A 14932-nucleotide genomic window follows, 5' to 3' on the forward strand; every position below is an offset into this window, starting at 1 on the left:
CCTCCAAAGATTTTCTATGGGGTTGAGATCTGGAGACTGGCTAGGCCACTCCAGGACCTTGAAATGCTTCTTACGAAGCCACTCCTTCGTTGCCCGGGCGGTGTGTTTGGGATCATTGTCATGCTGAAAGACCCAGCCACGTTTCATCTTCAATGCCCTTGCTGATGGAAGGAGGTTTTCACTCAAAATCTCACGATACATGGCCCAATTCATTCTTTCCTTTACACGGATCAGTCGTCCTGGTCCCTTTGCAGAAAAACAGCCCCAAAGCATGATGTTTCCACCCCCATGCTTCACAGTAGGTATGGTGTTCTTTGGATGCAACTCAGCATTCTTTGTCCTCCAAACACGACGAGTTGAGTTTTTACCAAAAAGTTCTATTTTGGTTTCATCTGACCATATGACATTCTCCCAATCCTCTTCTGGATCATCCAAATGCACTCTAGCAAACTTCAGACGGGCCTGGACATGTACTGGCTTAAGCAGGGGGACACGTCTGGTACTGCAGGATTTGAGTCCCTGGCGGCGTAGTTTGTTACTGATGGTAGGCTTTGTTACTTTGGTCCCAGCTCTCTGCAGGTCATTCACTAGGTCCCCCCGTGTGGTTCTGGGATTTTTGCTCACCGTTCTTGTGATCATTTTGACCCCACGGGGTGAGATCTTGCGTGGAGCCCCAGATCGAGGGAGATTATCAGTGGTCTTGTATGTCTTCCATTTCCTAATAATTGCTCCCACAGCTGATTTCTTCAAACCAAGCTGCTTACCTATTGCAGATTCAGTCTTCCCAGCCTGGTGCAGGTCTACAATTTTGTTTCTGGTGTCCTTTGACAGCTCTTTGGTCTTGGCCATAGTGGAGTTTGGAGTGTGACTGTTTGAGGTTGTGGACAGGTGTCTTTTATACTGATAACAAGTTCAAACAGGTGCCATTAATACAGGTAACGAGTGGAGGACAGAGGAGCCTCTTAAAGAAGAAGTTACAGGTCTGTGAGAGCCAGAAATCTTGCTTGTTTGTAGGTGACCAAATACTTATTTTCCACCATAATTTGCAAATAAATTCATTAAAAATCCTACAATGTGATTTTCTGGATTTTTTTTTCTCAATTTGTCTGTCATAGTTGACGTGTACCTATGATGAAAATTACAGGCCTCTCTCATCTTTTTAAGTGGGAGAACTTGCACAATTGGTGGCTGACTAAATACTTTTTTCCCCCACTGTATATATAACTGTTCTGAAAAGGCCCCTGAGTCTGCAACACCACTAAGCAAGGGGCACCACCAAGCAAGCGGCACCAGGAAGACCAAGGAGCTCTCCAAACAGGTCAGGGACAAAGTTGTGGAGATCAGGGTTGGGTTATAAAAAAATATCAGAAACTTTGAACATCCCACGGAGCACCATTAAATCCATTATTAAAAAATGGAAAGAATATGGCACCACAACAAACCTGCCAAGAGAGGGCCGCCCACCAAAACTCACGGACCAGGCAAGGAGGGCATTAATCAGAGACGCAACAAAGACACCAAAGATAACCCTGAAGGAGCAGCAAAGCTCCACAGCGGAGATTGGAGTATCTGTCCATTGGACCACTTTAAGCCATACACTCCACAGAGCTGGGCTTTACGGAAGAGTGGCCAGAACAAAAGCCATTGCTTAAAGAAAAAAATAAGCAAACACGTTCGTTGTTCGTCAAAAGGCATGTGGGAGACTCCCCAAACATATGGAAGAAGGTACTCTGGTCAGATGAGAATAAAATTGAGCGAATAGTTACGCACGCTCAAGTTCTGTTTTTTTGTCTTATTTCTTGTTTGTTTCCATAAAAAAATATTTTGCATCTTCAAAGTGGTAGGCATGTTGTGTAAATCAAATGATACAAACCCCCCCAAAAAAATCAATTTTAATTCCAGGTTGTAAGGCAACAAAATAGGAAAAATGCCAAGGGGGGTGAATACTTTCGCAAGCCACTGTATCTCCCGCCAATTCTTGCGCATTCATTGTTTCATTGTGTGAATTGTTTGCCCTTTGATTTTGATAAACTCCCCATTACATACAGTGCATTCTGAAAGTATTCAGACCCCTTGACTGTTTCCACATTTTGTTACGTTACAGACTTATTTAAAAATGTATTACATTTTTTATTTTCCTCATCAATCTACACGCAATACCCCATGACAAAGTGAAAACAGGTTATTAGAAATGTTTGCAAATGTATAAAAAAAGAAAAAACGTATTTACAAGTATTCAGACCCTTTGCTATGAGACTCGAAATTGAGCTCAGGTGCATCCTGTTTCCATTGATCATCCTTGAGATGTTTCTACAACTTTATTGGAGTCCACATGTGGTAAATTCAATTGATTGGACATGATTTGGAAAGGCACACACCTGTCTATATAAGGTCCCACAGTTGACAGTGCATGTCAGAGCAAAAACCAAGTCATGAGGTCGAAGGAATTGTCCGTAGAGCTCCGAGACAGGATTGTGTCGAGGCACAGATCTAGGGAAGGGTACCAAAAAAATTCTGCAGCATTGAAGGTCTCCTCTGTGGAGATGGGAGGACCTTCCAGAAGGTCAACCATCTCCGCAGCACTCCACCAATCAGGCCTTTATGGTAGAGTGGCCAGACAGAAGCCACTCCTTAGTAAAAGGCACATGACAGCCCACTTGGAGTTTGCCAAAAGGCACCTAAAGACTAAGAACATGAGAAAGAAGTTTATTTGGTGATCAATCCAAGATTGAACTCTTTGGCCTGAATTCCAAGCATCACGTCTGGAGGAAACCTGGCACCATCCATACGGTGAAGCATGGTGGTGGCAGCATCATAATGTTGGGATGTTTTTCAGCGGCTGGGACTGGGAGACTAGTCAGGATCGAGGGAAAGATGAACGGAGGAAAGTACAGAGAGATCCTTGATGAAAACCTGCTCCAGAGCGCTCTTGACCTCAGACTGGGGCCAAGGTTCACCTTCCAACAGGACAATGACCCTAAGCACACAGCCAAGGCAACGCAGGAGTGGCTTCGGGACAAGTCTTTGATTGTCCTTGAGTGGCCCAGCCAGAGCCCAGACTTGAACCCGATCGAACATCTCTGGAGAGACCTGGAAATAGCTGTGCAGCGACGCTCCCCATCCAACCTAACAGAGCTTGAGAGGATCTGCAGAGAAGAATGGGAGAAACTCCCCAAATACAGGTGTGCCAAGCTTGTAGCGTCATACCCAAGAAGACTCGAGGCTGTAATCGCTGCCAAAGGTGCTTCAACAAAGTACTGAGTAAAGGGTCTTAATACTTATGTAAATGTAATACTTTTTTTATACATTTGCAAAAAAATTCTAAAAACCTGTTTTTGCTTTGTCATTATGGGGTATTGTGTGTAGATTGATGAGGGAAAAAAACTATTTAATCAATTTCAGAATAAGGCTGTAACGTAACAAAATTTGGAAAAAAGGGGTCTGAATACTTTCCGAATGCACTGTATGTCACCAGTAGTAAATGTACTGTTAATCCCCGTCATTTGGTTAAATACATTTCTGTTAATGCATTTATTAATTACAATCATTTACTATTCTCATTCTCTGAGGGGAAACGTTGTTTGGAGAGTTCACAACCTGCTACACTTGTGAGAAACAAGTTTTGGTTTATTTCATAAGCATCATTTACCATCATTTTTTCATTGTCTGGTTTCTCTGTCCTGATAATGTTGAGGGAGCACGCGCACCTGAGCACGCATAGAAGTAAGTACCTGGCCTGCTGCACGGAAATGTAGGAAAGTGTTTAACATCCAATGCAAATTATAATATATAAAAACTATAGTTCCTCACAGTAAGCTAGTTAAAATCTTTCCAACAATTTCCCCCTCAATAATCACCAATCCTCAGTGTAGAGGAGAGAGGTGTGTTGTTGTTGCTGTGGTTTAGTGAGTGTGTTTTGACATATTTAGGCTAGCCAGGATAGGTAGTATTAATACTGAGAAGGCCATTTACTCTCCCTCTCCCTGTTTTAATTTCTCTCTTCACTGGATGTTCATTGTACCTTCAACCTTTAGTTTAATTAGAGGTAGTTCAAAGTTCAGACTCTTTCTCCTTTCTTGTCTCTCTGTTTTTCCTCTCACTCTGTTTACACATCTCTCCTTCTCTAATTCCCCCTCTAACTCCCTTTGTTTTTATCACTATCTTTCTCGGAATCCCTGTCCCTCTCGCTCCTCTCCGTTTTCCTCTCTCTCTTTGTCTCTATCGATGCTCGACTACCTTTCACCCTCCAGAGTGGCATGGACTCTCTTTATATTTGTTCTCTTTCTCCATTTCCCTCTCTCTTCCTCTAATGGCTGCTCTGGTGTGAAGGACACTACAGGCCACCTGAGCCTAGTCAAACACAGCCACATGGATGAAGGGAACTCATCCGGTAAATCAATATTGGCCTTCCAAGATTTGATTCGCTTATCCTTTCTTTCGTCAAGGTCTTGATTTCAGTGTGTGTTGTGTGTGTTGTGTGTGTGACAAAGAGAGAGAGGGAGAGCTGTGCAATAGAGGGATCATGATAATGGTAGACTAAGAACTAGCCTAAATCCCTCTGTTAGTTTGGTGTGTGTGTGTGTGTGTGAGAGAGACAGTAGCTCTGTCTGAGTCTGAACAATAGGCTTCCTTAAATCTCATTGCCGCTGTTCTTTTAAGGCATACAAATGACATTGCTAGAGCTGCATAAATGTATGTCTCCCAGCTAAAAAATATATACGGCTATCCCACCAGAATGCTGAAGAGAGATGCCCTGCAGTCTAGCCACCACAGCAGCAGTCTACCCACCACAGCAGCAGTCTACCCACCACAGCAGCAGTCTACCCACCACAGCAGCAGTCTACCCACCACAGCAGCAGTCTACCCACCACAGCAGCAGTCTACCCACCACAGCAGCAGTCTACCCACCACAGCAGCAGTCTACCCACCACAGCAGTAGTCTACCCACAACAGCAGTATACTGCAATATCTACAATGCAAACGATAGCACTGCAGAAGATTACTGTATCTAATCAAGCATCCATCTGCAAGAAATAACATTATTATGCCATCTTATCAGCGCAACACATCTCATTATTTCCACTGCGTGAGTACACTGAAATACCTGGGTAATAAATGCAATGAATCTGATTATAGAGCTGAGTCCCCAATGAGAGATGTGATGCTACCTGGGACCGGAGAGTAATTACAGAGCAAAGAGGAGTGCAATCCCCCTGTCCCACCGGACAGAACGAGGGAGAGAAAGAAAGAAAGAAAGCGAGAGGGGGCGATAGAAGGAGAGGGGTAAAAGGAGAGAGAGAGACGGGGAAGAGAGAGAGAGAACGAGAAACATTGAGGGAGAGATGAGAAAAAGGACATAGAGAGAGAGAGAGAGAGAGAGAGAGAGAGAGAGAGAGAGAGAGAGAGAGAGAGAGAGAGAGAGAGAGAGAGAGAGAGAGAGAGAGAGAGAGAGAGAGAGAGAGAGAGAGAGAGAGAGAGAGAGAGAGAGAGAGAGAGAGAGAGAGAGAGAGAGAGAGAGAGAGAGAGAGAGAGAGAGAGAGAGAGAGAGAGAGAGAGAGAGAGAGAGAGAGAGAGAGAGAGAGAGAGAGAGAGAGAGAGAGAGAGAGAGAGAGAGAGAGAGAGAGAGAGAATGACGGCTATCAGTGTTTACAGCAACCCAGTCCTCAAGCCCCATCTCACATAGGACTTATGAACAATCGGCCTCTCCCACCTTCTCCCGCTCTCTCCTCTCCATTTCCTGGGCATATCAGCTGTAGTTACCATCTCTGGCTCTTGAGCTGAAACATCAGACGTGAAATGTCATTAAGACGTCATTTAGATGACGAGAAGCCTGTGAACTCCTTAACAGGCCTTGTTAATTAGGGGCCCTATTTAGACAGTTAGATCAGAGCTCATAGCTAGGTGATTGGAGAGTTGTGGTTATGTACTGCAGAGACAGATGCATAAACTCAAATCAGACCCGCATCTATGTATGCATGCATAAACACACACTCACTGTACAGCTTGACTAAGGGATTACCAATGACTGAATGTATCATTGTAGATCAGCGGGGGGGGGTTTATTTACCTGGCGGATCGATACCGTTCTCTCCCACTGTCAAGGGGAGTCACGAGGTTAGCATGAAAGTGGATCATCCACTTCCCGCTGTCCTCGGGAGATGAAATCCTTGCCTGACTGTGACAGGAATTTCATCAGAGCCCAGCATGGGCGAAAGAGGGGCCTGTCAGATTCGGCTCTCTCTCTCCGGTTTGGGAACGCAGCACCGCAGCAGGCAGACAGACAACGCAGATTGACAAACTTCCCCATCACCACACAAACCCTCTCCCTGTCAACCAACAACACTTCTTCCTAATGACAATGAATTGTTTGCACTTTAACTAACATGCTGCTTTAATTTGTTTGATTAGGATCTGACAGGCGTTTGGGTTGTCACTAAGCCTCCATTACGAAGACTCTTGTTGCGTTGCGCTCGAGATGGATGACGTTTTGATGCATTTTGAAGACATTCAATCATGATGCTTTAGACACTAGTAGCCAACAGACAAAACACAATTCTGAATGTTTACTACTGAGATTCATCATTACACCAACCTAACCAGACAGACACTACAAACAGCTGTTTGTGTGTGTGTGTGTCTGTGTGTCGTGTACCTTAAGTCACAAGCAAACTCCGCCAACATTCTACCAACACGCTAACTGTTGTCGTTTTTTGCGAGGGGAATGGACCAATAAAGTCTACTCACTTAAACACAGAAAACAATGAGCGGACTTCAAAAAGGGGTCCAGTCATTTGAAACAAAACATTTCCCAACAAATGAGCCATTGAGACAGCAAACAGAACATGCTGTGAGATCCCTACGCTTGCCTTTAATATTGGCCCATTGCTGTCGCTGTGATTTATGAACAGCAAAAATATGTGCCACGGTGCACCCCTCAGAGAAGTCTGCCAGGGGACTGGGAATGTATGTGTGTCAGTGTGTGTACGCGTCTGCGTAGAAGGAAGAGATGGGAAAAAAGAGAGAGGGAGAAACAGAGGAAGAAGGGAAGAAGGAGAGACCTGGGAGATTCAGCAACACTTGGAGAACAACTCAATAAAAAAAGCGTATTTATTGCTAAAAGTAGAACCGACACATTTCGGCTTTTGGCCTTCATAAATGCAATGCTATCACTTCCGTGAAACTGACCCAGTTCAACCCCTTGGAGCTGGTTGGGGGCAATGTTGGACAATGGCCACCAGGATCAGTCAAGGCAAAATTGTAAAAGTAAAATCTGTCTCCCAGTAGGCCTATCAGTCCATTAGTGAGCCCTAGCAATATGTGAAACCAGCCGAGTGTCTATGGTGCCCATTCTAGGCAGGCGTTATAAGAGTGGAGAAAGGAGAGTGGTCTCAGGGAAGAGAGACAGACAGCCAGATAAGCAGGGTGGTCGCAGGAGGTGTATCTTTGTGTTTGTGTTTCAGCCACTGACACACTCCTGACAACTTCACTGAGGAAGTGTGACAGCAGCGTCTGTCCAGACAACATGCAACACAGGCACATACAGTAGAAATACACACACACACAACGATCATGTACATCACTCAGCCTCTCCTCATACACACAATCAGGTTATGGGTGTGACATATTTATATCCTGCACCTGGTGATGGCTCATCTTTCATTTCATTACATTTCAGACAAGAGCTTCTATTCGTCCTGTGTCTGTGAGCAGGGAAGGAGGGAGGATACTGGAGGAGAGGAAGAGGCACTTCTCTGGGTAAAAGCAGGGCAGCTCAGCAGAGAGGAACACTCATTATTTTCTCTTTAGAAGAATCAAGTTAGAGAGAACAGAGCAAAATGAAAGTCTAACTGAGTTAGTGTCAGAGAGGGAGATGATCGAGAGAGGGAGAGGATAGAGATGATAGCGAGAGAGAAGGTTGATAGAGAGATGATAGAGAGAGTTGATAGAGAGAGAGATGATAGAGAGAACGAGATGATAGAGAGAGGGAGATGATAGAGAGAGGGGGAGATGATAGAGAGGGAGATGAGAGAGAGAGAGGAAGATGATAGAGAGGGAGATGATAGAGAAAGATGAGAGAGAGATGGAGATGATTGAGAAAGATGAGAGAGAGATGGAGATGATAGAGAGCGGGAGATGATAGAGAGCGAAAGATGAGAGAGAGAGAGGGAGATGATAGATAGAGAGAAAGATGATAGAGGGAGATGGGGCGGCAGGTAGCTTAGTGGTTAAGAGCGTTGTGCCAGTAACCGAAAGGTTGCTGGTTCTAATCCCCGAGCCGACTAGGTGAAAAATCTGTCGATGTGCCCTTGAGCAAGGCACTTAACCCTAATTGCTCCTGTAAGTCGCTCTGGATAAGAGCGTCTGCTAAATGACTAAAATGTCAAAAAATGTCAATGATATATAGAGAGAGATGATCGAGAGAGGGAGATGATAGCAAGAAGGAGATGATAGCGAGAAGGAGATGATAGCGAGAAGGAGATGATAGAGAGAGCGAAAGATGAGAGAGAGAGGGAGATAATAGAGAGAGAGGGAGATGATAGAGAACGAGATGATAGAGAGAGAGATGATAGAGAGCAAAAGATGAGAGAGAAAGATGAGAGAGAGATGGAGATGATAGAGAGGGAGATGATAGAGAGAGAAGGTTGATAGGGAGATGATAGAGAGTTGATAGAGATAGAGAGAGAGCGAGAGAGAGATGATAGAGAGAACGAGATGATAGAGAGAGGGAGATGATAGAGAGAGAGGGAGATGATAGAGAGTGCGAAAGATGAGAGAGAAAGATGATAGAGGGAGATGATATATAGAGAGAGATGATAGAGGGAGATGATGGAGAGTGCGAAAGATGAGAGAGAAAGATGATAGAGGGAGATGATATATAGAGAGAGATGATCGAGAGAGGGAGATGATAGAGAGAGGGAGATGATAGAGAGAGGGAGATGATAGAGAGAGAGGGAGATGACAGAGATAACGAGTTGATAGAGGGATATGATAGAGAGGGAGATGATAGAGGGAGATGATAGAGAGCGAAAGATGAGAGAAAAAGATGAGAGAGATGATAGAGGGAGATGAGAGAAAGATGACAGAGAGAGGGAGATGATAGAGTGAGAGGGAGATGAGAGAGAGAGGGAGATGATAGAGAGAGAGGGAGATGAGAGAGCGAAAGATGAGACAGGGAGATGAGAGAGAGGGATATGATAGAGAGAGAGAGATGATAGAGAGATGATAGAGAGAGCGAAAGATGAGAGAGAAAGATGAGAGAGAAAGATGAGAGAGATAGAGATGATAGAGAGAGGGAGATGATAGAGATAGGGAGATGAGAGAGAGAGAGAGAGAGGGAGATGACAGAGAGCGAAAGATGAAAGATGAGAAAGATGAGAGAGAGAGGGAGATGATAGAGAGAGAGGGAGGGAGATGATAGAGAGGAGATGATAGAGAGAGGGAGATGATAGAGAGGAGATGATAGAGAGAGGGAGATGATGGAGAGCGAAAGATGAGAGAGAAAGATGAGAGAGGGAGATGATAGATAGAGAGAAAGATGATAGAGGGAGATGAGGGAGATGATAGAGAGAGGGAGATGAGAGAGGGAGATGATAGATAGAGAGAAAAAGATGAGAGAGGGAGATGATAGATAGAGATGATAGAGAGAGAGAGGGAGATGATAGAGAGAGAGGGAGATGATAGAGAGAGAGGGAGATGATAAAGAGAGAGGGAGATGATAAAGAGCGAAAGATGAGAGAGAGAAAGATAATAGAAAGAGAGGGAGATGATAGAGAGAGATGAGAGAGAGCGAAAGGTGAGAGAGAAAGATGAGAGAGAGGGAGATGATAGAGATGATAGAGAGTGGGAGATTGTTATTGTTGTTATTGTTATGATAGAGAGAGATGATAGAGAGAGGGAGATGACAGAGAGAACGAGTTGATAGAGAGAGGGATATCATAGAGAGAACGAGATGATAGAGAGAGGGAGATGAGAGAGGGAGATGATAGAGAGCGAAAGATGAGACAGAGATGATAGAGATGGGGAGATGATAGAGAGAGGGAGATGATAGAGAGAGGGAGATGATAGAGAGAAAGAGATGATAGAGAGAAAGATGATAGAGATCATAGAGAGAGAGGGGAGATGATGGCGAGAGAGAGAGAGAGAGCGAGGATAACAATTTAAGAGCAATGGAAGAAGTGAGTTGAAACACAGAGGAGGAGGTTGTGTGATGGAAGGGGGTGTAAATGAGGAGGTGGTGAGAGAGAGACAAGGCCTCTGATGGCTGAGTGCATAAGGCAGATAAGCTGTTTGCGCTGGGGTTTGTAATATTAACAAATCTGATATCAGTAATCTGCTTTGCACACACAGAACACAGAAAATACCCTGACAAAATACTCCCCTGAAAAAAAGAAATCTGTCAACCGTGTTGGATGATTAAATGTTTCTCTACTTCTTCCTCTCCCGCCTCTCTCTCTGAGCCTTTTGCTCTACAAAGCTTTCCATTTAGCATTGTCGTACCAACACTATGATTCCCACACCCACGTCTTTCACAAGGAAAATTAGAAGACAAAACGCGGGTGAAAATTACAGACTAATTGTAGTAATTGAGAGTGAATGGGTACAGTAGGTGTGTACTGGTAACGTGGTAACATGGGCGTGCGGCAGGCAGGCAGGCAGGCAGGGAGGATGGGATGAAGCTTAGACAGATGTTTTCAGTAATACCATTAGATAATCCTTTAAATCCACCAAAAACAAGATCATTACTGCTAGGTCTATTTCTGTGAGCGTATCTCATCTATTTGTTCTGGCAGGTTTTCAAACAGCCTGGGCCCAGGTCATTATGTAAAAGACTACGGCTTTATCAAAATACAGCTCATCTAAACTGCACGGCACCGCATTCTGAAAGGCGCTTGAATCCAATTTAAAAAACTTAAACAAAAACACAATGATATGGCAACCGTTATGTGAATCCAATATTGTTGTACAGAGCTGGGAGTGGAGAACCCTGGTATGCCTTAATCTCATCTATAGAGAGCTTTAAAAATAATGCAGACAATCTATTTTATCATGTGGGTTATCAGATCTCAGAACAACACATAAAGGGAGGAATCAGGGGACAGCACAGTGGGACCTGGGATGGCTGAGGGGACATTAAAGGCTTTTTAGCTGTGTTGCAGAGCGAATATAGGGTTTGATGGAATCTGATCTGAGGTCAGTCACTAGGCTTTAACCATTAACCTCTCTGCTTAGCCGGAGATAGGATAAATCATGTCCCTCAGGTTTCTTTGCATGATGCACTGATAGGGATGAAACTTTTACAGCGCAGCTATTTTAAAATGCATCAGCTCTGGAAAAAAAAAAAGATAATGATATGAAATGCATGGTGCTTTTCTCACCGGATAGTGCAAGTAGACTGTCTGCATCCACACACACACACACAGTCAGTATGGTACTAGAATCCAAATCCCCATGCCCAAAAGGGCTATGTACAAGTGTGAGACAAAATGATTACAAAGAGATATTGCTGTAGTAATTGACAGTAATATTCTGTCTCGCTCTCTTCCTACAACCTCCCTCTCATGTCACTCTGTTCCCTCCAGTCATATGACAATCTCTCTCCTCTTCATTTTAACAACAACTTGTTTTGGCTTCTCTCCTCCTCCTTCTCCTCCTCTATTCTCTCCCCCTCTCAACATTTCTCATTCTCTCAGCTCTCAATCCTTGGCATAGTCCACCGCCATGCTGCTTTCTAGACCTACTGACATTCTTCTAAAATATTCTACAGTACTCTCCTCTATCCCTCCCGTTAGGCATTACATTATTTTGCTCGCTCATCCTATAAGGTCATCCCTTCATCTTTGCCCTCTACTCCTCCTCCTTCACACTCTCTCCTTCAGAGGGAGCACAGGTCAGATGTGTAGATAACCTTTTCAAAGCAGGGAAGCCATGTTACAAATGGTTCACTAGCTCCTACAATACTCTTCACTTTATATGTGGACACTACCGATCTCTGTTCACATGAATCTGTTATTTTCACATTCAGTTCAGATATACACTGAGTGAACAAAACATACCCCGTTCAAAGGCACTTAAATATTTTGTCTTGCCCATTCACTCTCTGAATGACACAAATCCACAATTCATGTCTCAACTTTCCCAAGGTTTAAAACTCCTTCTTTATCCTGTCTCATCCCCTTCATCTACACTGATTGAAGTGGATTTAACAGGTGACATCAATAAGGGATCATAGATTTCACCTGGATTCACCTGGTCAGTCAATGTCATGGAAATAACAGGTGTTCCTAATGTTTTGTACACTCTGTGCACAGTATTAACGTTCAGAAATATTAGGCCTAGTTCTGAGATATTAACATTCTGTTGCAGTGTGTCCATTTTTTACCAATGGTTTTGAAAATGTAAATGCATGCATGGCACCCTGGTTTTCTATTATTCAAATGCAGAATTAGCCATTGGCCCATCTCCATTTTGCTCACATTGAAATGGCTGTCAACTGCCTGCATTCACTCCAAAATAACATAATAAAAGCCCAGAGCTCATTTTTAAATGTGCATGACCATATGTCCACACATATTCATGGTTCCCTTTGAAATTGCAGGTAATATTATGCATAGCTCTCTGTGTTCAATTATATCTGCATGTGGTGGGGCTGGAATGTACGGTTGGTCCTAAATGAAAGTGATTATGCCTGGTCTGAGTTAGTGATACAGCAGTGAAATAGGAGAGAGAGTGGGTAGTGGGAAGGGGGCTGAAACCTTCAGCTTCCCGTGCAGAGCACTGAACACTCCATATATCATACACACAACGCTGGGCAGACAGACGGACGGACAGGGAATAGGTTTATTTCACTGCTTCATAAATAACCAAGATTCACTCAAAAACACCACACTGATGAGTCTCCCAGTGTAATTAGCTACTTTAGCGTTCGGTGCCTCTGCTTTCTTTCCTCAGATGCTCACTTGCTCATATTTCATTTAGGTGCCGACCCCAAATGACACACTGTTCCCTTTATAGGGCACTACATATGACCAAGTTCCATAGGGCTCTGGACAAAAGTAGTGCACTATAGGGTATAGGGTACCATTTGGGATGCAGCCATGGAGTGTGATAGAGAGAAAGGGCAGACCGTCAGCCTTTCAGTCTCTCTATAAAGCCCACCAACCCCCCATGGAGTTGTCCCCCTGGACATACAGAGAGCCGGGTGGGACGACAACAAAGTCTATATGATGCTTTATCTCTGGAGTGCATCGACTGTATTTTCAAGACAGGTCAAGCAATTTCCCAGGTGTTATATTGGAAGGCATTATATGAGAGCCAGTACATCACCAGCAGCTATCCGCCATTCTCCAGTCAGAGTGGTGATTTAGGTTGGCCAATATAACAGAGTGGTCTATAGGTTGTGGTTCTCCAGGGTTGTGATGGCTGGGATATGGAACACAGAGGGACACAGGTGTGGGAGGACCTCTTTCCACCTCGTAATGTGACTTCCTGCAGCAGGCAGCATTCAAGAGACTTCTCACTAAACCTGAAATAGCACTGGAAAACTATCTGGTCGTGGGGAGGGGAGTGGGCCGGGCATACTGTAGCTGCCTGGTCCAGTTGTGTCTGGATGATTATGTCTGACTGTCTCCTCTCAGAGTCTTGAGACAGATGTGGTTGGGGTTTGGGAGGGTAGTGAGGGGGCTGTCAAGCAGGAGAGCTCATTAGTCAGAGAGATGCAGTGTGTCTGTGTGTGTGTAGTGTGTGTGTGTGTGTGTGTACAGTGGGGGAAAAAAAGTATTTAGTCAGCCACCAATTGTGCAAGTTCTCCCACAGATGAGAGAGGCCTGTAATTTTCATTATCGGTACACGACAGACAAATTGAGAATTTTTTTTCCAGAAAATCACATTGTAGGATTTTTTATGAATTTATTTGCAAATTATGGTGGAAAATAAGTATTTGGTCACCTACAAACAAGAAAGATTTCTGGCTCTCACAGACCTGTAACTTCTTCTTTAAGAGGCTCCTCTGTCCTCCACTCGTTACCTGTATTAATGGCACCTGTTTGAACTTGTTATCAGTATAAAAGACACATGTCCACAACCTCAAACAGTCACACTCCAAACTCCACTATGGCCAAGACCAAAGAGCTGTCAAAGGACACCAGAAACAAAATTGTAGACCTTCACCAGGCTGGGAAGACTGAATCTGCAATAGGTAAGCAGCTTGGTTTGAAGAAATCAACTGTGGGAGCAATTATTAGGAAATGGAAGACATACAAGACCACTGATAATCTCCTTCGATCTGGGGCTCCATGCAAGATCTCACCCCGTGGGGTCAAAATGATCACAAGAACGGTGAGCAAAAATCCCAGAACCACACGGGGGGACCTAGTGAATGACCTGCAGAGAGCTGGGACCAAAGTAACAAAGCCTACCATCAGTAACACACTACGCCGCCAGGGACTCAAATCCTGCAGTGCCAGACGTGTCCCCCTGCTTAAGCCAGTACATGTCCAGGCCCGTCTGAAGTTTGCTAGAGTGCATTTGGATGATCCAGAAGAGGATTGGGAGAATGTCATATGGTCAGATGAAACCAAAATAGAACTTTTTGGTAAAAACTCAACTCGTCGTGTTTGGAGGACAAAGAATGCTGAGTTGCATCCAAAGAACACCATACCTACTGTGAAGCATGGGGGTGGAAACATGCTTTGGGGCTGTTTTTCTGCAAAGGGACCAGGACGACTAATACGTGTAAAGGAAAGAATGAATGGGGCCATGTATCGTGAGATTTTGAGTGAAAATCTCTTCCATCAGCAAGGGCATTGAAGATGAAACGTGGCTGGGTCTTTCAGCATGACAATGATCCCAAACACACCGCCGGGCAACGAAGGAGTGGCTTCATAAGAAGCATTTCAAGGTCCTGGAGTGGCCTAGCCAGTCACCAGATCTCAAA

The 14932-nt window shown here is 44.3% G+C and overlaps 1 pseudogene; it reads right to left on the bottom strand.

Moving 5' to 3' along the window:
• Window positions 1-14932, bottom strand: part of LOC121559853 — a 70523-nt pseudogene that overhangs the window by 38942 nt on the left and 16649 nt on the right.

This window comes from Coregonus clupeaformis, chromosome 5, assembly GCF_020615455.1.
Source record: "Coregonus clupeaformis isolate EN_2021a chromosome 5, ASM2061545v1, whole genome shotgun sequence".
NCBI classification, from domain to species: Eukaryota; Metazoa; Chordata; class Actinopteri; order Salmoniformes; family Salmonidae; genus Coregonus; species Coregonus clupeaformis.